The 27,912-nt window shown below is 41.5% G+C and overlaps 1 long non-coding RNA gene across 1 annotated transcript; it reads right to left on the bottom strand.

Annotated features, from left to right (window-relative positions):
- Window positions 1-1,862: 1,862 nt before the first annotated feature.
- Window positions 1,863-27,681, bottom strand: LOC132668453 (uncharacterized). The gene is made up of 3 exons (XR_009605583.1): window positions 27,568-27,681; window positions 4,784-4,877; window positions 1,863-2,017 (listed from the first exon to the last, which is right to left on the bottom strand). It is a non-coding gene; the product is annotated as an uncharacterized LOC132668453 (long non-coding RNA).
- Window positions 27,682-27,912: the final 231 nt, after the last annotated feature.

Here is a 27,912-nt window from a genome sequence, read left to right as displayed (position 1 = left end):
ATCCAGTGCTGAGATAACTGCCTAAAATTTAGCCCAGTGTGTTGGCTTTTTGTTCTCAACTTTTATCAGGGACATCCTAGCTAAGTGATGGAAAGCAGCAACATTCCACTGAGTCCCATCACTTTTATGATGATTGGAAGTGCTGTGTGTATCATCTATGAACTCCCATTGCTGTTCACTCAGTTAATCCCATGGGGCTCCCTCTATAGCCAAGGAACCTATGGGAGAGAAACTCCTGCTCTGGAGCCATGGCATTTTGCAAGGAATTGGGGACAAAGGTGGTTACTCACTCCTAGAGGTGTAATATTCCAGAAGTCCCAGGTTTGGCTCTATTAAGGAGATTTTGATAGCTGTGCTGATCTGTGAAGTATTATTTCCATGACCCAAACATGAGACAGGGCAGAGATTAGACTCAGGTCTCCTGACTATAAAAACCAGCATTTTCCTTGACAGCTGTATCTCCAGGCCTCTTGAGTAGCATATCTTGCAGGAATGCAGAACCAGGATACTTACCAGAGGAGGGACTCAACTACAAAGACTGGTGAGGACTAGACCAAACCAGTTTGTGTCAAGTTGGGCCCCAGTGCTGATCTTTTTCTGACTTTCTCTCTCATTACAGGACTAAAAGTTACAACCAGGGATGGAGATTTAACACATTAATGAGACATGTGATCCATGACAAATTGTGTTCTGTCCACTGTGCCTGTACGCCCAACTTTCTGTGTCTCTCCCTGCCTTTACATGCTTGGACATCACTCCTTTATCACCTCAGTCTTTTAAAAAACTTTCCCTGGTAGGGACACCTGGGTAGTTTAGTCAGTTAAGTGTCTGACTTCGGCCCAGGTCATGACCTCATGGTTCATGAGCTTGAGCCCTGCATCAGGGTGTGTGCTGACAGCTCAGAGCCTGAAGTCTGCTTTGGATTCTGTGTGTCTCTCTCTCTCTCTGCTCCTCCACCACTCTTGTTTTGTCTCTATCTCTCTCTCTCTCATAAATAAATAAACATTTAAAAAAATTAAAAAAAATACTTTCCCCAGACTTTGTTCAGAGATCCATCATGAAGGACCTTTTCCTTTGTGCTGTCTCCCTGGTGCTCAAGCAGAAGCCTGAATAAAATCCTTGCCTGGAAATTCCCATTTGGCCCAAGTCAATTTCTACTGCATGGAGAGCCCAAGAACCCAAGTCAGTAACAAATATAATGGGTGACTGGATATGGAGGGTCACAGGCTTTGGACTAGCAATTTTTTATTTTATTTTTTTTTTAATGCTTCTTCATTTTTGAGAGATAGAGCATGAGCAGGGGAGGAGCAGAGAGAGAGGGAGACACAGAATTCGAAGTAGGCTCCAGGCTCTGAGCTGTCAGCACAGAGCCTGACGCAGGGCTCAAACTCACGAATGGTGAGATCTTGACCAGAGCTGAACTCCGAGGCTTAACCCACTGAGCTACCCAGGCGCCCCAAGCAGTTTTTGTTTTAATGGTGTATAGCATGAGGCCAAGAGGAGCTTTAAAGCCTTTGGGCAATTTATGGCCATCATAGGTAGCTCAGAGATTCCAGGAAACACAAGAAAGGTTCATAAAGCTTCTATAGTGAAGGAGCTTCTGAAGGTGCTGAGGGGAATACCTATTGATTTTAATTTGGACGGATTTTAGAGACTTTTGTTGGAGGTGGCCCTATTAAAGTTGGGCTGATTTGTAAGGAGCAGTATCAGTGAGATGAAGCAAACTTTGTAAATGAGGAATATATTGCCACTAGAACCCAAAAAGGACTAAAACATGTTTGACTTATAATATATGTGATTAGTGTGTCAAATGAGTACTTGTCTCAGAAGAGTATGTCACAAATGCAATGTCATACCTGTGCTCCCAGAGAAAGGTGGATGCAATTAAGATCTTGTCTGCAATGTTTGGGTACAATGGCAAAGCTGTTGAAGTACCCCATGAATGAGGTACCCCATGAATCCAGGTGAAGGCAGATTGTATCAATTTCAAAGAGGAAGGCAAAATGAGGCCAAGAGGCTGTTGAAATAGACACATATAATGTAAATGCCTGACAATAAGCTTTTTTATTATAATGTAAGTGCCTTATGTTAAGTTTTTGATTGCCAAGGCATCCATTTCATAGACATTCACCTCAAACATATTGACAGCTCTGTGACAGAGTTACTAGCTATATAACTAGATAAGAAGCCTGGCAACCCCACTCATAAAAGCTTCCTTTTCAAAAACACTGTGTGCCCAAATAAAAGCAAAACCCCAGGTACAATTTCTCTCCCCACCTCCTCTCTCTCTCTCTCTCTCATTCTCTTCACTTCAGGCCTTGATGTGTGGCCTGTAGAGGCTGCTTTTAGGTAGTAAACTTGAAAAATGGAAACCTGAGTAAGGTAGAAAGGCCCACAGTGACCACCTGGCTGAATACAAAGAAGCCCATTTAGGTGATGCACTTCAAAATATCTATAAGTCCTAGCTGATTAATGAGTTACTTACACCTGGACACATAGTTAACAAAAAAGGAAAATTCCATACATTTCCATATGTCCTCACCTTCCCCCTTTAACTATGGAACCCCCCCCCCCATCACTGTTTTGTGGCAGGCAGTCTCTGTTTTTGCTGTCCTGCCCACCACTTCAAGGAAGTATTCAACAATAAATTTCTATTTCCTTTGTTTTGCCTTGGGGAGTTCTTTCACTACCCATGCCACTAACCTCCACCAGATTGGGTTGCCCCATATTTGGTGGTCCCATCTGATCAGGAGACTCCACATTTTATGGCCCATATGGAGAACATTTGCCTGCCCAGGGCTCTCCCCATATTCTCTGGAAATTTCTTGGGACTGTCCTTCAGTGGACTAACTCTACAACTCCTTCGGAAACTGATAACCTCCAGCAGAGATGTTACTCCTTAGTGAAGATTGAAAGCTCCAGGGAAAACCAGCTGGACCACCTTTTCCTGAAAGGGTGAGGGATTCCTCTTTGCCCTTTGGAGGGATCTTTCCCTCCCTCTCCTTTCTCTTTCAAGCCCTGCAGCAACTTAAACCTAGTACTTCCCAGACAACTGGCCAAGGCAGCTCCCTGGTATGGTCTGGAGGTCTGACATTGAATGGATTGGACTGCCTGCCCCTGTGAGGGCAAAGAATCCCTTTCCTCTGCTATCTCACTCTACCCCTCAAGGTCTGTTCCCAACAAATGGCATATCTAGAAGGGGAAGTTTAACCAGGACGAATCTGAAAATGTTACAGATTTGGTTGGGAGGCTTTCCTGACAATGGCTAATTCTCAGCCACCACCTTATATCTGTTGGTTCCCTTCCCTTTTTCCTTTGTTCCCATCAATCCAGGAGCCACTTGATCTATGGACAAACACATTCCTACACATCATAGTGGTGAGTTCTCCCCCTCCTTTTTCTGACCTGGTTCAGCCAATCTGTGTCTGCCTTTTGCTATTGCAGGAGACACCCCAACAGGAAGTGCCCCGAGGATTTGCCAGATCCCTCTTCTTGGTGGGATGCCCCAGTAGAATCAGTCACCCAATATAAGGTCCAGTCCTTTTTCAGGTCAGTGGGCTGTCCTGACTGAAATCATGATCATGAGTAGGAACCCCATTCCCTTTGGAAGGACATGGCTTTGGGAATTGACAGCTGGTTTTTCTCCCTGTGGGACAAACCCCCTGTACTCATTGGACTCACCCTTGAGATGCATCCTTAAAAACTGGATTGGATCCCTGAAGCCTGAAGAAAAAAAATCTCATCTTTTTATGTAATATTTCCTGGCCTCAATACAAACTACAAGATCAAGATTTATGGTCCCTCCGTGGAACTCTTTCTTATAATACTATTTGCCAGGTTGAGTTTTGCCAGAACTCCTCCAAATAACCAGAGGTCTCATATGTGCAAGACTTCATGGCATTTTCCCCAAACCCTGACCTTCAAAAAAAAAAAAAAACTTTAGAATGTGTCTTGCTCTGTTTCATAGCCCATCTATCTGACCCTGTGGACATTTTAGATGACCCTTCTTTTATTCTGCGCCAGCATCTTCCCCTTCCTCCTGAAGACACAGAGACTCCCCTGGATTCTATTAACACCTTAGGACCATTGCCACCACCACAACACCACCCTACCAAGGCCTCCTGTCTCCATCCCATACTCAATCTGGCATTAAGCACGAGCCTAAAGACCTGACTTGTGTTTCTCCACAAAACGTCAGGCCCTTCCAGAGGTAGTGAATGGGATGTGGGGACAATTAGAGTACACATTCCCTTTCCAATGTCTGATCTGTTTCACATAGAAACAAAACTTCATTCCTTTAGCCAGCATTCTTCCCATTTCATTAAGGAATTCAAAAGCCTCACAATTGCTATCTCACCTGTCATGATGTTCAGATCATCGTTACTATGTACAGCAACCATGAGGGAAAAACCCATATCTGGTCTTTGGCTTAGAGCTGGGATGATGAGGCCCATACCTGTAATCCTGACCTTGCTCCAGTGACAGTACAGGCAGTGCCAAATGCTGGCCATAGATTAAATTATCAGGCAAGAGACCCTGATAGAGTTAATCAGGATTACATGATAACCTGCCTAATTTAGGGTATGCAATAAGCAGTCATAAAACCTGTACATTATGCAAGACTTAAAGAAATAATCCAAGACCCAAATGAAAACCCTGTATTTCATTCCTGCCTAATAGAGGCCATGAGAAAATACACCAACCTAGATCCTAAAAGCCCAGAGGGCACAGCAATGTTAGCAATGAATTTTATCATCCAGGCCTCCCCTGATATCAAACAAACCTTCAAAAGCTCAATCAGGGACCTCAGACCTACATCCTCACACTTCTGGGTATGGTCTTCAAGGTCTTCAATAACTGAGAGGAAGTCTGAAGGGCTGAAAGGGAATAGGAAAACAAATAGTAAAGCACAACATATAGCTGCAGCTATCGCTAGCTCCCCAACATTCTCTGGATCCACCCAGGGCAAAAGCCATGAAAGGTACAAGCTGCTAAGCATCCCTGTGCCCAAGGGGCTCATCAAACCTCCTTTCTTTGTCGCCAATTGGGACATCTGGCCCAGGAGTGTCAAATGCTCCCTCTCTCAGAGACTTGTCTGGCCTTCAAACAATCAGGGCATTGGAGGTGGGATTTCGCCTTCTTGTTATGTGTGGGAGGGTCATCCTGAGCCCCAAAGTCCCAAGCACAGTCCATCCTAGGTAATCGACAGCCTCAGGCAAAGGCCACTCTGTGCAAAAGCAGCTGCAATTAGCTCTCTACCTTGATTATGAGGAGCCCAATGGAGCAGGAGCAGATGATCTCCTCTCCTTTGGCTGATGGGGCCCACAGGCTGTGCAAGCACCCATGTCCTCCATCTCTTTGGCAGAGGATTGGGTAACCCTGGGTGTGGGAAGAGACAAAATTGAATATCTAATAGAAATGGGAGCCCTTATTGTTCCCTTATAAAATACTCAGGTGTCATTCTCCAGTCCTTGATTCTCACCACTGGCATAGATAGGCACCCAAAGAGGGGACGTTTCATTTCCCCTTTAATTTTTTCTTTGGGTAACAATAACTTTACCCACTCCTTCCTTTTTTTACTTGATTACCCCACACCATTACTTGAAGGGACATACTATAAAAGGTGAAAACTAATCTTTGTGTTTTTGAAATTGACCACCTCCTGCTGGCATTTTTGTCTTCTTGAGCCCTCCACCCCTTCAAACAGCAAGGTCTTTATTTTTCGATAGGTGCCCCTCAGTTATGGAATACCTCCATTCTGGGGTGCTCCATCAGAAACCCTTGTAAAGATACAACGTGAAGATTCTCATTTCTTCCATAGTAAATCCCACGACTCCTTACGTCCATAGGCCAGACAGTAATTACAGTCCCTCGTACAAAAATTCTTAGTGATAGAACTTTTGCATCTCTGAAATTCACATTATAATACCCCTATCTTGGCAATTAAAAAGTCTAATGGTTCATGTAGAATATTTCAGGACCTAAGGTCTATCAACAAGGCTATAATTCCTATTTACCCAATTGTTCCTACACTTACAGCCTCCTAGGACAGATCCCTTAAGACAGTTTTATTTGTTTGATTTTTGTTTTTTGATTTTTTTGAAACTTTTACTATAATTAGTGAACATATAGCACAACATTGGTTTCAGGAGAAGTCAGTGATTCATCACTTACACACACACCCAGTGCTCATCATTACAAGTGCCTTCCACAACCATCTAGCCCATCCCCAACCCAACTCCCTCCATCAACTCTCAGTTTGTTCTTTAAGAGTCTCTCATGGTTTGTTTCCCTCCCTCGTCCCCCTCCATATGTTTATCTGTTTCATTTCTTAAATTCCACATATGAATGAAGTTATATGGTATCTCTCTCTGACAGATTAAATTCTCATATGAAATACACTCTAGCTCCATTGACATCCTTGCAAATGGTAAGATTTTATGGCTTTTTTTATGGCTGAGTAATATTCCATTGTGTATGTGTGTGTGTGTGTGTGTGTGTGTGTGTGTGTGTGTGTGTGTTCTATTCTTTATCCATTCATCACTTGAAGGAAATTTGGGTTTTCTCCATAGTCTGGCTATTTGTTGATAATGCTGCAATAAAATATAAACATTGGGGTACATGTACGCCTTTAAATTTGTATTTTTTAATCATTTTATTTTATTTAAGTTTATTTTGAGAGAGAGAGAGGCAAACAGAAAAGAAGAGAGAGAGAGGGAGAGAGAAAGGGAGAGAGAGAATCCCAAGCATGTTCTGTGCTGTCAGCACAAAGCCTGACATGGATCTGGAACTCATGAAACATAAAATCATTACCTGAGCCAAAATCTAGAGTTGGAATATTTAATCAACTGAGCCACTCAGGTGCCCCAGAATTTTATTTTATTTTATAGAAACAGAGAGAGAGCACAAGCAGAGGAGGGCTAGAGGGAGAGGGAGAGAGAGAGAGAGAGAGAGAGAGAGAGAGAGAGAGAGAATCCCAATCAGGCTCTGTCAGTGCAGAGCCTGATGCAGGGTTCAGTCCCACGACTGTGAGATCATAACCTGAGCCGACACCAAGAGTTGGACACTTAACTGACTGAGCCACCCAGGCGCCCTTTTTGCTTTGTATCTTTTGGGTATATACACCTAGTAGTGTAATTGTTGGATCATAGAGTGTTCTATTTTTAACTTTTTGAGGAACCTTCATACTATTCTCCAGAGTGGCTGAACCAGTTTGCATTCCCACTAAGAGTGCAAGAAGGTTCCCTTTTCTCCACATCCTCACCAACACCTGTTGTTTCTTGTGTTGTTAATTTTAGACATTCTGACAGGCATAAGGTAGTATCACATCAAGGATTTTGAGTGATGTTGAGCATATCTTCATGTTTGTGTTAGCTATCTGGACGTCTTCTGTGTAAAAGTGTCTATTCATGTCTTCTGACTATTCCTTAACTGATTATCTAGGGGATTTTTGTTGTCAAGTTTGATAAGTTATTTATAGATTTTGGATACTAACCATTGATCAGATATATCATTTACAAATATCTTCTCCCATTCTGTAGGTTGCCTTTTGGTTTTGTTGATTGTTTTCTTTGCTGTGTAGAAGCTATTTGTCTTGATGAAGTCCCAATCATTCTTGTTTCATTTTCTTTCCCTTGCCTTCTGGGACCTGTCTAGTAAGAAGTGGCTGCAGCCAATGCAAAGAGTTTGCTGTCTGTGTTCTCCTCTAGGAATTTGATGTGTTCTTATCTCACATTTAGATATTTTATCCATTTTGAATTTATTTTGTGTATAGTATAAGAAAGTGGTCCAGTTTCATTCTTATGCATGTTGCTTTCCAGTTTTCCCAACACCATTTGTTGCATAGACTGCCTTTTTTCCATTGGATATTCATTCTTCCCTGCTTTGTTGAAGATTAGTTGACCATAGAGTTGTGGGTCCATTTCCATGTTTTCTATTCTGCTCCAATGATCTCTGTGTCTGTTTTTGTGCCAGTACCACACTATCTTTATGACTACACCTTTGTAATATAGCTTGAAATCCAAAATCATGAGGCCTCCAGTTTTTTGTTTGTTTGTTTGTTTGTTTTTCAGAATTTCTTTGGCTATTTGGGGTCTCTTGTGGTTCCATACATATGTTAGGATTGTTTGTTCTAGTTCTGTTAAAAATGCTGGTGGTATTTTGATGAGCATTGCAATAAACGTATAGATTGCTTTGGGAATTATAGACATTTTAACAATGTTTGTTCTTCCAATCAATGAGCCTGGAGTGCTTTTCCATTTGTGTGTGTGTGTGTGTGTGTGTGTGTGTGTGTGTGTTCTCTTCAATTTCTTTCATAAGTGTTCTATAGTTTACAGAGTGGGGATTTTTCATCTCTCTGCTTAGGTTTATTCCTAGATATCTATTTTTTTTGGTGCAATTGCAAATCGATTGTATCTTTCTGTATCTTGATTATTTCTGTATCTTGATTTTATATGCTGCCATTTTGCTGAATTTGTGTATTAGTTCCAGCAATTTTTATGTCTTTTAGGTTTCCTACATAGAGTATCATGCCATCTGGAATTAGTGAAAGTTTGACTTTTTCCTTGCCAATTTGAATGTCTTTTATTTATTTTTGTTGTCTTGTTTCTAAGGCTCAGACTTTCAGTACTGTTAAATAGTAATGATGACAGTGGGCATCTTTGTCTTGTTCCTAACTGTAGGGGAAAGGCTTTTATGTTTTCCCCATTGATGATGATATAACTGTGGGTCTTTCATATATAGCCTTTATTATGTTGAGGTATGTTCCATCTACCCATACTTTGTGAAAGGTTTATATCAAAAATGGATGCTGTATTTTGTCAAATACTTTCATTCATTTATTGAGAGAATCATATGGTTCTTATCCTTTCCTTTATTAATGTGGTGTATCACATTGATTGATTTAAAAATATTGAACCAGCCCTGAATCCCAGGAATAAATCCAACTTCATTGTGGTAAATAATTCTTTAAATATACTGTTGGATTTGATTTGCTAGTATCTTGTTGAGAATTTTTGCATCCATGTTCATCAGGGATATTCTTCTATAATTCTTCTATTGAGTGGGGTCTTTGTCTGATTTTGGAATCAAGGTAATGTTGGCCTTGTAGAATAGTTTTGGAAGTTTTCCTTCCATTTCTATTTTTTATAACACTTTGAGAAGAATAGGTATTAGATCTTCTTTAAATTTCTGGTAGAATTAACCAGGGAAGCCATCTGGCCCTGGACTTTTGTTTGTTGGGAAATTTTTGATTACTGTTTCAATTTCTTTACTGGTTATGGGTCTGTTCAGATTTTTTTATTTCTTCCTGTTTTTAGGTTTCTAGTTTAGGTCATTTATATGATTCTAGGAATTTATTCATTTCTTCCAGATTTCCTAGTTTGATGGCATATAATTTTTGTATAGTATTCTCTTACAGTTGTTTGTATTTCCATGGTGGTGGTTGTGATCTCTTCTCTTTCACTTGTTATTTAATTTATTCAGATCTTTTCTCTTATTTTTGATAAGTCTGGATAGGGGTTTATCAATTGTATTAATTTTTTTGAAGAACCAGCTCTTAGTTTCATCAATCTGTTCTACTGGTTTTTGTTTGTTTGTTTCTATGTCATTTATTTCTGCTCTAGTCTTTATTAGTTTCCTTCTTCTGCAGGCTTTCGGCTTTATTTGCTGTTTCTTTTCTAATTCCTCTAGGTATAAAGTTAGTTTGTGTATTTGAGGCCTTTCTTGCTTCTTGAAGTAGGTCTGTGTTGCAATGTAGTTCCCTCTTAGGACTGCCTTTGCTGCATCCCAAACATTTTGGAGTGGCATGTTTTCATTTTAATTTGCTTCCTTGTATTTTTTTATTACTTCTTTACTTTAATGGTTAACCCATTCATTCTTTAGTAGGATGTTCTTTAACATCCATCTTTTGTGGGTTTTTTTTTCTAATTTTTTCTGTGGTTGACTTCAAATTTTATAGCATTCTGGTCTAAAAATATTCATGGTATAATCTTAATCTTTTTGTACTTATTTAGGGCTAATTTGTGACTGAGTACATGATCCATTCTGGAGAATGTTCTGTGTACACTCAAAAAGAATGTATATTCTGCTGCTTTAGGATGGAATGCTCTAAATATATATGTTAAGTCTATCTGGTCCAGTGTGTCATTCAAAGCCATTATTTTCTTGTTGATTTTCTGCATAGATGATCTGTCCATTGCTGTAAGTTGGATGTTGAAGTCCAGTATTACTACTATATTATCATCAATGAGTTCCTTTATGTTTATTATTAACTGATTTATATATTTGGGTGTTTTCAAATTTGGGACATAACTATTTATAATCATTAGATCTTCTTGATAGATAGACCCCTTAATTTTGATACAATGCCCTTCTTCATCCCTTGTTACAGTCTTTGGTTTTAAATTTAGTTTGTCTGCTATACATATGGCCACTGCAGCTTTCTTTTGGCATACATTAGCATAATAGATGATTCTCTATTCCCTCAATTTCTTTTTTTTAATGTTTATTTTATTTATTTTGAGAGGGAGAGAGAGAGAGAACATGGAAGGGCCAGAGAGAGGAAGAGAGAGAGAATCCCAATGAGGCTCAGCACTGACAGCTTGAACTCACAAACTGTGGGATTATGACCTGAGCCAAAACTAAGAATAAGACACTTAACCGACTGAGCCACCCAGGTACCCCATCCATCCCCTAACTTTCAATCTGCTGATGTCTTTAGGTTTATAATGAGTCTCCTGTAGGCAGCATATGCATGGATCTTGGTGTTTTGTTTTTATTTTTTATTTTTTATTTATTTTTTGGGGGGGGGGTTAATCCATCCTGATACCCTATATCATTTGATTGGAGTATTTAGTCCATTTTTGTCAGGGTAATTATTCAAAGATATAAATTTAGTGTTTTGTGTTACTATGCAGTTGGTGTTTTTGTGATGTTCTTTGTTCCTTTCTACTCTTTTTTGCTTTTAATCTCCCCATCCCACTCAAAGTGCCCCCCTTAACATTTCTTGTAGGGCTGGTTTAGTGGTCACAAACTCTTTATGTTATTCTCTGGGAAAGTTTTTACCTCTCCTTATATTATGAATAACAGCCTTCCTTGCTTGATAAAGTATTCTTGGCTATATATATCTTCCCATTCAGCACGTTGAATATATCCTGCCATTTCCTTCTCACAAGTTTTTGTGGACAGATCTGCTCCAAACCTGATGATTTGTCTTCCTTTGTTCCCTTGTTCCTTTTTTTTTTCCCCTTGCTGTTTTCAGTAGTCTTTCCTTGTCTGTATTTTGTCAGTTTGACTGTGATATGCATTGACAGTGGCTGGCTTTTGTTGAATTTAATGGGTGTTCTCTGTGCTTCTTTTTTGTTCACATAACCCTTCTGCTCCGTTTTCTCTCTCTTCATCTGCTTTGACTCCTGTTATACAAATGTTTTTATGTTTTAGTAAGTCATTGAGTTCCCTAAGTGTACCTTCAGGACCTATTGCCTTTGTTTCCCTCTTTTCAGCTTCATTATTCTCCATAATTTTATTTTATATATCACTCACTCATTCTCCTGCTTCACCCATCTTCTCTGTGATGACCTCCTTTCAGGTTTGCATCTATGTTATAGTACTTTTAATTTAAATCTAGATTTAAGCTCTTTTATCTCTGCCGTAAGGGATTCTCTAGTGTCTTCTATGCTTTTTTCAATCCTGGTTAGAATCCTTATAATTGTTGCTTTAAATTCTAGTTTCGACATTGTGCTTATATCTATGTTGATTAAATCCCTGGTCATCATTTCTTCCTGTTTTTTGTTTGTTTGTTTGTTTGTTTGTTTACCTTTTGGGTGAATTCCTCTGTTTTGTCATTTTCATGGGAAATAATAAAAATGTAAATTTAAAATATTTAAAAGAATAAAGGAAGCTAGATCTTAGGTGTATTTTGGTCTGCTTGTTAGGAGCATCTTGGGAGAAAAAAAATTAAAAATAAATAAATTAATTAAATGTATAAAAAAAATTGCTATCTCTGTATTCAAGAAAACAAAGAAATAAAAACCAAAACAGAAAGAAAACAAACCCAAAGGAAGCTAGGTCCAGTTTTCCTTAGAGATGAAGCTTGGCAGCACCCTGTGAACAGTAGACTGTGGGTGGAAGGGATTTGTTCTGGTCTTCTGTGGGTGGGGCCTGCTGGTCTGATTTTCAGGCTGCCTTGTCCTAGTAGAAATGTGCTTGGAGAGTGCATGGGGGCTAGGTTTGGTGTAATGACTCTATTCTCCACTTGGTGGTGCTGTTTAGCTCACTGAGGTGGATCAGTGCTGGTGGGCTAGGGGTGAAAATGGTTTCACGTTGCTCTCTAGTCTCTGGAGTGTCAAGTTCACACCGTCACAGAAGTGCAATCACCCTGTCTGTGTCAGAACTGTCCACCTGCCAGGTGGTGCTGCCCTCTTGGGTTTTATCTCAGGCACAGCTATGTTTCAAAACTCCAAACTTCAGAGACCCCTGCAACTTGGACACACTCTGATCCCTTGGGGGGAGGGTTTTTCTGTGCCTTGGCTGGTGTCAGCTTGTCACAGGAAACAGTCACAAAACCACGCAGTGGCATTGGCTTGGAGTTTACGATAAACCACTACACACATCTGTCACCAGGGTTTGCTGCCCTCAACTGATGTCTTTGTTCCTGTACTGGTAAACAGAGTCTCTCAATGGTGCCCACAGGGTCTTTTGCCTGTGGACAGGCTGTGTCACCTCTACCAAGTGCACTCCAAGCAAGGGAACTGCTTCTCCCCATGTGACCCAGGGGATCCTCAGACAGTGCTACTGTTTCCAGGGGCTCTGCCTTGCTTCCTCACTGGAGCACCACCAGGAGCTGATCACTGAAACTTCAGATTCTATGCTCTGCTGTCAATAAAAAAACGTGGGGTGTGGAAACCATCCCCTTTTCCCCCATTAATTGCTTTGGGAAACAATGTTCTTGTGAAGTCCCTTGTGTGTGTTTCACTCTCTCTCTTTAGCTCACCTCTCTGCAATAAGGATCCCTCCCCACCATTGCACCCCAGATTCTTTTCTCCTAGAAATCAACTCTCTGCATTTCCTACTATCCAGTGGTCATTTTTTTTTTTCTGTTTGTAGACATGCAGCTTTGTTCTCTAAGACCTCTGATTGACTTCTTGGATGTTCAGAATGATTTTATATTCATCTAGCTATTAAGGGGATGAAGTGAGTTTAGGGTGACCCTAACCCTCTGCCATCTTAAATCTCTCCTCTTGGACATTCTTAGGTACACTGTGCTATATGTAAAATGTGCTTTCTTCTGCATCCCACTGAACCCAGATTCCCAGGTCCTTTTTGCCTTTGAGTAGCAGGACCCTCCACCCAGGTTACTAATAGCTAACTTCAACTGTCCTCCCTCAGGGCTTTAGGGACAGTCCACATTTATTTGGACAGGCCCTATCCAAGCATATGTCCACTCTTCAGCTCTCCAGAGGCTGTGACTTACTTCAATATGTTGATGATTTGCTTATCAGCATCCCTAATGAGAATACCTCCAACACAAATTGTTCTTTGGACCTTGGCTTCCTGGGACTATAAGCTCTCCCCTTCAAAGGCCCAAATTTCGTCTCAGAAAGATCAGTTCCTGAGACTAATACTGACTCTTGGGACTAAGAGCTTCTTTGACCACCATAAGTCTCATTTTTTTTTTTTTTTAATATATGAAATTTACTGTCAAATTGGTTTCCATACAACACCCAGTGCTCATCCCAAAAGGTGCCCTCCTCAATACCCATCACCCACCCTGCCCTCCCTCCCACCCCCCATCAACCCTCAGTTTGTTCTCAGTTTTTAACAGTCTCTTATGCTTTGGCTCTCTCCCACTCTAACCTCTTTTTTTTTTTTTTTTTTTTTCCTTCCCCTCCCCCATGGGTTTCTGTTATGTTTCTCAGGATCCACATAAGAGTGAAACCATATGGTATCTGTCTTTCTCTGTATGGCTTATTTCACTTAGCATCACACTCTCCAGTTCCATCCATGTTGCTACAAAAGGCCATATTTCATTTTTTCTCATTGCCACGTAGTATTCCATTGTGTATATAAACCACAATTTCTTTATCCATTCATCAGTTGATGGACATTTAGGCTCTTTCCATAATTTGGCTATTGTTGAGAGTGCCGCTATAAACATTGGGGTACAGGTGCCCCTATGCATCAGTACTCCTGTATCCCTTGGATAAATTCCTAGCAGTGCTATTGCTGGGTCATAGGGTAGGTCTATTTTTAATTTTCTGAGGAACCTCCACACTGCTTTCCAGAGCGGCTGCACCAATTTGCATTCCCACCAACAGTGCAAGAGGGTTCCTGTTTCTCCACATCCTCTCCAGCATCTGTAGTCTCCTGATTTCTTCATTTTGGCCACTCTGACTGGCGTGAGGTGATATCTGAGTGTGGTTTTGATTTGTATTTCCCTGATAAGGAGCGACGTTGAACATCTTTTCATGTGCCTGTTGGCCATCCGGATGTCTTCTTTAGAGAAGTGTCTATTCATGTTTTCTGCCCATTTCTTCACTGGGTTATTTGTTTTTCGGGTGTGGAGTTTGATGAGCTCTTTATAGATTTTGGATACTAGCCCTTTGTCCGATGTGTCATTTGCAAATATCTTTTCCCATTCCGTTGGTTGCCTTTTAGTTTTGTTGGTTGTTTCCTTTGCTGTGCAGAAGCTTTTTATCTTCATAAGGTCCCAGTAATTCACTTTTGCTTTTAATTCCCTTGCCTTTGGGGATGTGCCGAGTAAGAGATTGCTACGGCTGAGGTCAGAGAGGTCTTTTCCTGCTTTCTCCTCTAAGGTTTTGATGGTTTCCTGTCTCACATTCAGGTCCTTTATCCATTTTGAGTTTATTTTTGTGAATGGTGTGAGAAAGTGGTCTAGTTTCAACCTTCTGCATGTTGCTGTCCAGTTCTCCCAGCACCATTTGTTAAAGAGACTGTCTTTTTTCCATTGGATGTTCTTTCCTGCTTTGTCAAAGATTAGTTGGCCATACGTTTGTGGGTCTAGTTCTGGGGTTTCTATTCTATTCCATTGGTCTATGTGTCTGTTTTTGTGCCAATACCATGCTGACTTGATGATGACAGCTTTGTAGTAGAGGCTAAAGTCTGGGATTGTGATGCCTCCTGCTTTGGTCTTCTTCTTCAAAATTACTTTGGCTATTCGGGGCCTTTTGTGGTTCCATATGAATTTTAGGATTGCTTGTTCTAGTTTCGAGAAGAATGCTGGTGCAATTTTGATTGGGATTGCATTGAATGTGTAGATAGCTTTGGGTAGTATTGACATTTTGACAATATTTATTCTTCCAATCCATGAGCAGGGAATGTCTTTCCATTTCTTTATATCTTCTTCAATTACCTGCACAAGCTTTCTATAGTTTTCAGCATACAGATCTTTTACATCTTTGGTTAGATTTATTCCTAGGTATTTTATGCTTCTTGGTGCAATTGTGAATGGGATCAGTTTCTTCATTTGTCTTTCTGTTGCTTCATTGTTAGTGTATAAGAATGCAACTGATTTCTGCACATTGATTTTGTATCCTGCAACTTTGCTGAATTCATGTATCAGTTCTAGCAGACTTTTGGTGGAGTCTATCGGATTTTCCATGTATAATATCATGTCATCTGCAAAAAGCGAAAGCTTGACTTCATCTTTGCCAATTTTGATGCCTTTGATTTCCTTTTGTTGTCTGATTGCTGATGCTAGAACTTCCAGCACTATATTAAACAGCAGCGGTGAGAGTGGGCATCCCTGTCGTGTTCCTGATCTTAGGGAAAAAGCTCTCAGTTTTTCCCCGTTGAGGATGATGTTAGCTGTGGGCTTTTCATAAATGGCCTTTATGATCTTTAAGTATGTTCCTTCTATCCCGACTTTCTCAAGGGTTTTTATTAAGAAAGGGTGCTGGATTTTTAAAGGCCTTTTCTGCATCGATTGACAGGATCATATGGTTCTTCTCTTTTTTTTTGTTAATGTGATGTATCACGTTGATCGATTTGCGAATGTTGAACCAGCCCTGCATCCCAGGAATGAATCCCACTTGATCATGGTGAATAATTCTTTTTATATGCTGTTGAATTCGATTTGCTAGTATCTTATTAAGAATTTTTGCATCCATATTCATCAGGGATATTGGCCTGTAGTTCTCTTTTTTTACTGGGTCTCTGTCTGGTTTAGGAATCAAAGTAATACTGGCTTCATAGAATGAGTCTGGAAGTTTTCCTTCCCTTTCTATTTCTTGGAATAGCTTGAGAAGGATAGGTATTATCTCTGCTTTAAATGTCTGGTAGAACTCCCCTGGGAAGCCATCTGGTCCTGGACTCTTATTTGTTGGGAGATTTTTGATAACCGATTCAATTTCTTCGCTGGTTATGGGTCTGTTCAAGCTTTCTATTTCCTCCTGATTGAGTTTTGGAAGAGTGTGGGTGTTTATGAATTTGTCTATTTCTTCCAGGTTGTCCAATTTGCTGGCATATAATTTTTCATAGTATTCCCTGATAATTGTTTGTATCTCTGAGGGATTGGTTGTAATCATTCCATTTTCATTCATGATTTTATCTATTTCGGTCATCTCCCTTTTCTTTTTGAGAAGCCTGGCTAGAGGTTTGTCAATTTTGTTTATTTTTTCAAAAAACCAACTCTTGGTTTCGTTGATCTGCTCTACAGTTTTTTTAGATTCTATATTGTTTATTTCTGCTCTGATCTTTATTATTTCTCTTCTTCTGCTGGGTTTAGGCTGCCTTTGCTGTTCTGCTTCGATTTCCTTTAGGTGTGCTGTTAGATTTTGTATTTGGGATTTTTCTTGTTTCTTGAGATAGGCCTGGATTGCAATGTATTTTCCTCTCAGGACTGCCTTCGCTGCATCCCAGAGCGTTTGGATTGTTGTATTTTCATTTTCGTTTGTTTCCATATATGTTTTAATTTCTTCTCTAATTGCCTGGTTGACCCACTCATTCGTTAGTAGGGTGTTCTTTAACCTCCATGCTTTTGGAGGTTTTCCAGACTTTTTCCTGTGGTTGATTTCAAGCTTCATAGCATTGTGGTCTGAAAGTATGCATGGTATAATTTCAATTCTTGTAAACTTATGAAGGGCTGTTTTGTGACCCAGTATATGATCTATCTTGGAGAATGTTCCATGTGCACTCGAGAAGAAAGTATATTCTGTTGCTTTGGGATGCAGAGTTCTAAATATATCTGTCAAGTCCATCTGATCCAATGTATCATTCAGGGCCCTTGTTTCTTTATTGACTGTGTGTCTAGATGATCTATCCATTTCTGTAAGTGGGGTGTTAAAGTCCCCTGCAATGACCACATTCTTATCAATAAGGTTGCTTATGTTTATGAGTAATTGTTTTATATATCTGGGGGCTCGGGTATTTGGCGCATAGACATTTATAATAGTTAGCTCTTCCTGGTGGATAGACCCTGTGATTATTATATAATGCCCTTCTTCATCTCTTGTTACAGCCTTTAATTTAAAGTCTAGTTTGTCTGATATAAGTATGGCTACTCCAGCTTTCTTTTGGCTTCCAGGAGCATGATAAATAGTTCTCCATCCCCTCACTCTCAATCTAAAGGTGTCCTCAGATCTAAAATGAGTCTCTTGTAGACAGCAAATAGATGGGTCTTGTTTTTTTATCCATTCTGATACCCTATGTCTTTTAGTTGGCGCATTTAATCCATTTACATTCAGTGTTATTATAGAAAGATATGGGTTTAGAGTCATTGTGATGTCTGTATGTTTTATGCTTGTAGTGATGTCTCTGGTACTTTGTCTCACAGGATCCCCCTTAGGATCTCTTGTAGGGCTGGTTTCGTGGTGACAAATTCCTTCAGTTTTTGTTTGTTTGGGAAGACCTTTATCTCTCCTTCTATTCTAAATGACAGACTTGCTGGATAAAGGATTCTCGGCTGCATATTTTTTCTGTTTAGCACACTGTAGATATCGTGCCAAGCCTTTCTGGCCTGCCAAGTTTCAAAGGAGAGATCAGTCACGAGTCTTATAGGTCTCCCTTTATATGTGAGGGCACGTTTATCCCTTGCTGCTTTCAGAATTTTCTCTTTATCCTTGTATTTTGCCAGTTTCACTATGATATGTCGTGCAGAAGATCGATTCAAGTGACGTCTGAAGGGAGTTCTCTGTGCCTCTTGGATTTCAATGCCTTTTTCCTTCCCCAGTTCAGGGAAGTTCTCAGCTATAATTTGTTCAAGTACCCCTTCAGCACCCTTCCCTCTCTCTTCCTCCTCTGGGATACCAATTATGCGTATATTATTTTTTTTTAGTGTATCACTTAGTTCTCTAATTTTCCCCTCATACTCCTGGATTTTTTTATCTCTCTTTCTTTCAGCTTCCTCTTTCTCCATAACTTTATCTTCTAGTTCACCTATTCTCTCCTCTGCCTCTTCAAGCCGAGCCATCGTGGTTTCCATTTTGTTTTGCATTTCGTTTAAAGCGTTTTTCAACTCCTCGTGACTGTTCCTTAGTCCCTCGATCTTTGTGGCAAGAGGTTCTCTGCTGTCCTGTATACTGTTTTCAAGCCCAGCGATTAATTTTATGACTATTATTCTAAATTCACTTTCTGTTATATTATTTAAATCCTTTTTGATCAGTTCATTAGCTGTTGTTATTTCCTGGAGATTCTTCTGAGGGGAATTCTTCCGTTTGGTCATTTTGGAGAGTCCCTTGCGTGGTGAGGACCTGCAGTGCACTTCCCCTGTGCTGTGGTGTATAACTGGAGTTAGTGGGCGGGTCCGCAGTCCGACCCGATGTCTGCCCCCAGCCCACTGCTGGGGCCACAGTCAGACTGGTGTGTGCCTTCTCTTCCCCTCTCCTAGGGGCGGGATTCACTGTGGGGTGGCGTGTCCCGTCTGGGCTACTTGCACACTGCCAGGCTTGTGTTGCTGGGGATCTGGCGTATTAGCTGGGGTGGGTAGGCAAGGTGCACGGGGGGTGGAGGGGCAGGCTTAGCTCGCTTCTCCTTAGGTGATCCACTTCAGGAGGAGCCCTGTGGCAGCGGGAGGGAGTCAGATCCGCTGCCGGAGGTTTGGCTCCGCAGAAGCACAGAGTTGGGTGTTTGCGCGGAGCGAGCAAGTTCCCTGGCAGGAACTGGTTCCCTTTGGGATTTTGGCTGGGGGATGGGCGGGGGAGATGGCGCTGGCGCCTTTGTTCCCCGCCAAGCTGAGCTCTGCCGTCCGGGGGCTCAGCAGCTCTCCCTCCCTTTGTCCTCCAGCCTTCCCGCTTTCCGAGCAGAGCTGTTAACTTATGACCTCCCAGACGCTAAGTCGCGCTTGCTGTCGGAACACAGTCCGTCCGGCCCCTCCGCTTTTGCCAGCCAGACTCGGGGGCTCTGCTTGGCCGGCGAGCCACCCCTCCGCCCCGGCTCCCTCCCGCCAGTCCGTGGAGCGCGCACCGCCTCGCCGCCCTTCCTACCCTCTTCCGTGGGCCTCTAGTCTGCGCTTGACTCCGGAGACTCCCTTCTGCTAATCCTCTGGTGGTTTTCTGGGTTCTTTAGGCAGGTGTAGGTGGAATCTAAGTGATCGGCAGGACGCGCTGTGAGCCCCGCGTCCTCCTACGCCGCCATCTTCCGGCCGCTTCTCATAAGTCTCATTTTAAATATGAAAGCTCACTCTCCAAAACTGCAGCTGAATTCCTTTTTGGGTATGGCTGGGTTTTGTCAAATATAGATACCGCAATTTGGATTAATAACAAAGTCTCTTTGTGAGTCCCTGAGGAGACCTGAGGAGAAGCCTTTTGAGTGGGACCCTGAAATGACAAAAGCTTTTGGGGCCCTAAAACAGGCACTTACAATGGCTCCAGTTTCAGCTCTGCCAGACCTCCTGAAGCCCTTCTCCTTATAAGTGCATGAAAGGAGGGGAATGGCCTTTGGAGTCTTGATACAAATGCTGGGATCCTCTGAATGTCCTGTTACATACATATCTAAGAATCTAGATCCTATAGCATAAGTATGGCTTCCCTGCCTCTGAGCACTGGGGTCTGTGGCCCTACTGGTTGAAGAAGGCTCAGAGAAGGCATAACTGTTTATATACCCCATCAGGTATTGGACACCCTCAATTCTAGGGCATTTCATTGGATCTCCAATAGTAGAACTACAAAACCCTTTTATTAGAAATACCTGAACCAAATATCTGGCCATGTCAGACCCTATATCCTGCCACCTTACTGCCAGATCCCACAAGAAATCCCCCCTTGGAACATTCTTGTCTAGAAAACCTAGATTTAACTTGCAGTGACAGGCCAGATCTTCAGGATATGCCTCTATATAACCTAGAGGCTATATGGTTCAGGGATGGCAGCAGCTTCATAGTTGGAGTATGGGTCTCTGGTACGCTATTGTTAGCTTAACCAAAGTCATTGAGTCTGGACCTCTGACAATTGCCACTACCTCAGCACAAAAATCAGAACTAATTGCTCTTACCCAAGCCTTCCAACTGGGCACAAAAATGAAACTAAACAATATACCTATTCAACTTATTCCTTCCACATTGTCCATGCCATGATTCTACTTGGAGAAAGAGCCCTCCACTCCTCCCCGCCAGCCCAAAATACCCTGGTTAAACATGCCTCTGAGATTTTGGCCTTGCTAGAGGCAGTTATGCTCCATGCCCAAATAACTATTATTCATTTCAAGGCCCATATAAAATATAATGATTTGGTCTCTGTTGGAAACAACAGAGCTGACAGATATGCAAAGGCAGCCTCTAGGCTGCTCCTTCAAGCATCTCTGGTTCCCAATGTAAGTCCCTTTTCTCCACAATATATTCAGGAAGAAACCCAAAGGGCACTGAACAGGCTTTTCCTTCACTTCAGAGTGTTGACTGCAAGACCCCAATTGCAAACTGGTACTGCCAGGAATGTTACAAAGGAAATTTCTTAATAACTTACATTAGGCAACCCATCTCAGGGGCAAGGCCCTTCAGTACCTAGTGGGACCTCTTTTCATTGGCAAGGACATTCCCCAAACCCCGTTGGCTGTCTCCCATGTGTGTTCTACCTATCATGACATTTACCCGGAGGGGGCCCATAAACCTCCTCCACTTCTTCAACCTATCCAAGGATGAAGGACTCTGCCATAGGAAGACTGTCAGATAGATTTTATGCACATGCCTCCTTGTAAGGGGTTCAGGAATCTATTGGTCTTTGTAGACACCTTTATGGGATGGATTGAAGCCCACTTGGCTTTCTCCTGAAGAGGGAAAAATCAAGAAACTGGAAAGGCTGACTGGATATAGAGGTTATGGAGGCATCTACTGAATTTAAAGAGGGGAGAAAGTGTTGCCAGTTGAACTGGGGAGAACCTGAGGCCCTGAGACCTCCACCCAACCTGTCTCTGAGATGTCCCAGGAGGATAATGGTCTCCTGGGAAGAAAGAATTCAAGGATGGACCAGACACAAAGGTTGAACAGTGCAAGTGGGGAGGTTTGTTAAAGTGAATGCACACTCTGGAGATGTGAAAACAGGTGAGCACAAGGGAAAGCTACACCCAAGGCATGGGTCTCTAGCCTTTATTGACAGTTGTTAACTTAGGAATTGGAGTGGGATATTTATTACTTGGTGAGGGGATTTCTTTGGAAGATAGGTTTCTTTCTTTTTCTTCCTTACTTGGTCAGTGTTTCTGGCTTTCTTTGTCTTGGGCATGTCTGGTTTGATCTGGCTTCTTGTGGCTTTGTTTTTGGAGTGCTGCCAGGATAGATCTCTAACTTTCCCAGTAGTTGGCCATGACTCCCTTTTTTCTGGTCTCCACGAATCCTGTTAAAGCCTAACTAACCACCATTCCCCATAAAATACTTTAGGCCCTTAAAATATTTTAGGGAAAAAGGGGTGATGGTCCATCTTCCATAACAAATTCATCCTGGTGTAGGACATTGACCCTGCCTGAGGTCTTCAGAAGTACTTGCTATCTAAGTTTTAGGAAATCTGGATGGACAGATAGGAGTAAAGGGAAGTCGTGGATTGGTCCAGGGAGTGTTGGTAAGTTTCATCTTCATAGGGGATAGGTTATAATCCCTGGAATATCATAATTGTAAATGAATTTGTTGGAGTATGGAAGAGATAAATTTGACAAGAAAATTAAACAAACAAGGTTCAAAAAACAAAAGTAACAATATAGCCAATATTGGACCTAAAAGCAGCAACAACCAGGTTACAGATGGAAGTGCCTCACACACAGCCTTCAAAATACTATTAGTAAGGTCAGTCCCTTTGGTATTTGATGGAGCCATTTGGCTTGGTCATAATTTTTAGATGTTTTCTTCCACCTGTCCTGTGGTGTTGATATAGGTGCAACATGTTCTGTTAATCAGCACAAGCTTCACCTTGTTCAGCCAATAAGTAATCCAAAGCCAGCTAATTGTCCATAACCACACTGGTCAAAGATTGGTGTGACTTAGAGAGATCTGAGAAAGTGGATGTGGTAAAAGTGAAAACTAGTCTATCTTACACTGCTGTCAGATTTTGTAGCGTGATTTCATTATGTGCAAACCCTTCCAAGGTGCTAACACAGCATGGTACCTGGTATTGCAGACATTAAGGCTTATTGCCCTCCAGGCTTTAGGGTGAGGTCAGGTAGAATTATTTATGCATGCTCCTGGGGGAACTACATGCCTCAGGGTGCAACTGCCCAATGTTCAAGGTTATCAATGCATAAAAACCCTCAAGCCAGTGGGTAAACACTGGCCCCTGTATGTTGTGAGAAGGATGTCTACAAATAAGAATATGGTTGAGAGGGGCACATAGAATCATGGGATAAGTCACTGTTTCCAGTTTCTTGATCTTCTGGGCCCGCCTGGAAGGGTTATTATGTGTTAAATTGGGGTGCAGAGGTCCTCATTTTATTCTGGAGAGTTTATGAGTATGCTTACGGAAGGTAAAATCAGAGTAATTGTCAATGTGGAATGGTGTTCACCTGGGCCATGATCCAAAACATGGGTATATTATTGGGGTTCCATGTGGATAGCTAGATCTGGCTATCTTCCACCAATGGGTAGTATTACAGTCTGTGCTATTTCTGTTTTCTAAGTAGGCACATCACATTTTGTACTTAGCGCAGCACTGATTGGAGAATTGTTTGGTGGTCCAAGAATCTTGACTTGCTCCATGAGGAGGTGTTATTTGGCATCTGAACATTTTTTTATTTTTTATTTGTTTTGTTTTTTTGTCTTTGGTGTTATTTAGCAGCCTGGACTTAAGTATAATTGGGCACTAATTCCCGAGATATCTCAAGTGGTGGGAATGAACAAGTCTACACTTGCCCAAGTTGTGTCAATAAGCATTCCTTCTAGGGCAGGGAAACTAGGTTCAGTATAGTTTTTGTTTTGTATTGTTTAGGAAAGCTATACTTGGAGAATGAGCAGGAGAAAATAAGGGTTAAAAAGGGGTAAGAAGTGTCTGCTTGAGGATGTAAATGATGGATCCAACAGCTAGACAAGTTATTATCCTGGGAGATTATGTTGGAAAGATTTGTAAGATAGCTTTCCCTCCACTCCTGCCTAGGTTGAGAAGTGATGAGAAAATGAGAAAATATGACTTTGATGACTAGGTTTGAGGAATAAGAAATTAGTAAGAAATGAAGAAGAAGAAGAAGAAGAAGAAGAAGAAGAAGAAGAAGAAATAATTTCTTATTAATAAGAAAGCCAATTTAAAGGTCCAAATATGCAAAGGTTTGCAAGGAGGAGAAGCAGTATAATAAAAAACCCAAGAAATGGCTAACAATACAAAACAAATATTCACAGTGAGACATCAATCACTTATCTTTTTGAAGATGCAGTTTAGATCTTTCACAGAATCAAAGAAATAAGGTGGAATTTCCTCAGCGTTTAGTTGTGGGGAGTTTGGACCCACTGTTGTTGTTGTTGTTGTTGTTGTTTTTCCCTAGACAAATGAACCCAGCCTATACCTTGAAGCTTAACTGCTATTGGGGTGCTAACAAGAATCTGATAGGGTCCTTTCCATTTGGGGTCTAATTTATCTGAAGCTGATCACTCCTTACAGCTTTCTAATAAAACCGTGTCCCCCCCTGGCTTGATCTTGGGACAGGATCTTTCTCCAGCACAAGCAAATTTTGTTGCCATGGTCCATGATAAGCTTCTGTGCCTGTCCTAGATTGACTAAAATTTTTATAAGTTAATGGGTTTCTGAATCAAGCAGCAAATCTGCTGTTAAGAAAGCATCCCATATAGGATTTCCAAAGAGCTGAGTTGGAGGTCTCTTTTAGGGGTCATTCTAATTCTCAACAGGACTATAGGCATAAGTTTTATTCAGGATTCTGCAGTTTCCCAGCAAAGTTTGGCCAAGAGTTTTTTTTTTGTTTTTGTTTTTGTTTTTTTTTTGTTGTTGTTTGTTTGTTTTTAAGGCTTTGATTAGCTCTCATGACCTTTCCTGATGGTGGGGGTCTCCAGGCAGCATGGAGGTAGTGGTTACTCCCCAGGGCAGAAGACATATGTTGAGTAAACTTTTCAATAAATGATGGACTATTATCTCTATGCAAAGACATTGAAAACATGGGATACTTTCTTTTAGTAGGATTTTTACTACTTGAGTTTTGTTTTGTTTTGTTTTTCTGTTCTAGAAGGATAAACCCTATGTAACTAGTGAAGGTATCTACAAAGACAAGGGAGGTATTTATATCCTTGAGATGGGGACATCTGAGTGAAGTCTATCTGCCAGTCATCTCCAGGGTATGTGCCTCACTTCAGGGTGGGCTGGAGGAGTGGAGATGGTCTATGCCCTTCCCCAGAGGTGTTTTTGTAATGTAAATCACAGGCCCTGGTGACTTCTTTGATCACACATTACAGGCCAATTCCTGAAAAGACTTTATCAACTAACAAGGTTAATGCTTTTCTTTCCAAATGAGAGTTGTGTGTTCCCCTGATGATTTTCCATCAGGATGCCTGGGGAAGCATCACCTTTTGATATTGTTTTCATCATCCATCAGGATCTAGTTGGTAGCCTTTCTGCAGAGCTCAGTTTGTTTCCCTTTCTGTATGCTGGGGCCTTGTTGGAGGCCTGTCTTAAGAGAGAATAAATATGTTGTATTGAGAGTGCTGTCAGGGATGAATTTTTAGCCACATTGTCTGCTAAATTGTTTCCTGCAATACTTAAATATCAGTATTTCCCTACTCATGGTCTCTGAAATGGATTACAGCCACTTCTGTAGGCTCCTGTACTGCTTGTAAGAGATCAAGGATCTCTTGGCTATGTTTTATGGGGAGTTTGGGGCAGTTAAAAGTCCCTTTTATCTCCAAATGCAGCATGGGTGTAGAGTCAGTGTACATATTACCTCTTTTGCCTTTTCCTAGTTTTAAAGCTCTAGTTAAAGCAATAATCTCAGCCTTTTGTGCTGATGTATTGAGAACAGACCTCCTGCCACTATGACCTGGTGAAGGTCTACCATGGCATATCCAGCTCTTTTAACCCTTTCTTTTATACTACTGCTGCCATTGGTAAATATTATATTGTCTGGGTTATCCAAAGGTTGGTCTTTTAAATCTGTATTACTGGAGTAGACTTGTTCTATGGTTTCTACACAGGGGTGAGCTAAGTTTTCATCTCCTTTGGATCGCAGAAGGGTAGCCAGACCAAGAATTTGGCACACTTTAAGGATCTCTTCTGGACACTCTAGGAATAGAGCCTGATACTTAGTAAGGTGCCCTTCTGTTAGCCATACATGTCCTTTAATTCCTAGACTCTCTGTAGCTAGTGTGGAGTTCGTATTTCCAAGGACTGACCTAGGTTTACTTTGGTGCCTTCTTCCATCAAAAGTGCAGTGGCAGCGACTCCCCTCAAATATCCCAGCCATCTGGCTGCCAGTGTGTCCAGTTGTTTAGAAAAATAGGCCATTGACTCTTAGGCCAGTACTGATTTTTTAATAACTACCCACCCCCCAGGACTACCCCTTGCCTTTTAGCCACAAATAATGTGCAGGGCTTTTCAAAATTAGGAATTCCCAGTACAGGGACGTTTGTGAGCAGGTTCTTAATTCTTTGAAAAGTCTCTTGTTGTTTTCCCATCCATTCAAGCAGGTCGTTGTCTGGGCCTCTCAAAACTTTATTCAGGGGTTTGGCTATCAATCCAAACCCTGGAATACAGATTCTGTAAGAGTCTACCATACCTAGAAACATCTTAAGCTACTCTTTCATTTGTGGTAAGCCTACATGTGGTATGACTTCTTTGAGCTTCACAGGAAGTTCCCATTTTCTTGGGATCAGAATATACCCCAAATAAGTTAATTCCTGTTTGGAAATTTGGGCCTGTGTTGGGGCAACCCTATGCACTTATTCTCCCAGGAGGTTTAGAATCAGGATGGTGTTTTTATCTGATTCTTCCTTGGAGGGGCTATGGATTGAGTATATCATCTACATATTGTTAGAGAACTCCAGTGGCTAAAGTGAACTTTCTGAGTTTTCTGGCAAGAGCATTACCAGATAGGAAGGTACTATCCCTAAAGCTCTGTGGTGGGACTTTCCAGGCATACTATTGAGTTACATTGATAAATAGGTCAGTCCATTCAAAAGCAAACAAGTATTGAGATTCTAGATATAAGGGTATGCAAAAGTAGGCATCTTTAAGATCCAGGACTGTGAAACAAGTGGTACCTTCAGGTATCTGGTCAAGAGAGTGTAGGTATTAGGCACAATAGGGTGTATGGGAATGACAGCCTCATTTATAGCTTGGAGGTCGTGGACCCTCTGGTACTCCCTACTTGGTTTTAAAAGTGGTAGGATTGGATAATTACAGAGAGACTGACATGGAACTAGGAGGCTATGTTTTAGGAACTTTTCTATTAAGGGCTGGAAACCTTGTTGGGCTTGAGGTTTAATGAGGTACTGGTGTTTGCAGGTGTAAGTAGTTTTGTCCTTTAAGGTAATTTTTGCAAATGTTGCAAATACTGCTTTCCCTGGAATTCCTTTGTCCCACATGTAGGGATTGACTCAGTCTTAGATTTATGGTGCAATATTATCAGAAGGGTCTTCCTGGTGTGGGGGCACAAGCTAACTAGGAAGAGGCCCTTTGTTTCTGGGAAGTTGATAGTATCTCCAAGGGTGGATAAGAAATCCTTTTCCAACAGAGGGCTTGTGCATGTTGACATGGCCAGGAATTTTGAGTTATGAGACAATTTACCCATAAAGAAGGTAGGGTTTCAGTGAGATATTTTGATTTTGGCTTTCCCTCTCCCCTAACAATAGAACATGATTCAGAGTTCAAGGATCCAGAATGGGAAGTAAGGACTGAATATGCGGCTCGCTCCCATGTTATTCAGAAATCTGACAAGTTTACTTGCCACATCAAGAGTTACCTATGGTTCCTCCCCAAAATGGTGATGCTTTTCGTGGGAGCCAGCAGGAAACTCAGGCCCCATCAGTCATTCAGGGCAATAACTGGTAAGGAATCAGATCTTGATTGCCTTCAGACATGAGGTCAGTCCCTCTTCCAATGCCCTTTGCACCCAAATAGAGGGCAGGACACTTTACTGGAGGATAATTTGGAGGGCATTCTTGTCTACAGTGGGCTGGGGTCCCGCAGGAGAAACAAGCTCCTTTACCTTGTGCTCTTCTTTGGGGTTGGTTTGGGTGGCCATGAGGTGGTCAGGCAGCCTAATGGCAGTGGCTAAAAGCCTTAGTCTGTCTTCATTCCCTTTGTTCCTTCCTTTCTTCTTCAGCCTGATCTCGATTTGAAGACAGAGAAAGTCACATATACAAGCTGGTTAAAGGGAGTTGGGGCCCTAAAGCCATCTTTTGGAGCTTTCTAAAAATATCTGGGCTGATGGGCTTATGAAGAGGGTCCCCAGGATAATTGCTTTTCTGGAGTGTCTGGGTCTACATTAGTGGATTTTTGTAGTCTTTCCACCAAGCAAGACTAGAAAAGGACAGGATTATTGCATGGGTTG

Source organism: Panthera onca, chromosome B3 (genome assembly GCF_046562875.1).
Source record: "Panthera onca isolate mPanOnc1 chromosome B3, mPanOnc1 haplotype 2, whole genome shotgun sequence".
In the NCBI taxonomy this organism is placed as follows: Eukaryota; Metazoa; Chordata; class Mammalia; order Carnivora; family Felidae; genus Panthera; species Panthera onca.
This window is presented reverse-complemented; position numbering and strand designations above follow the sequence as displayed.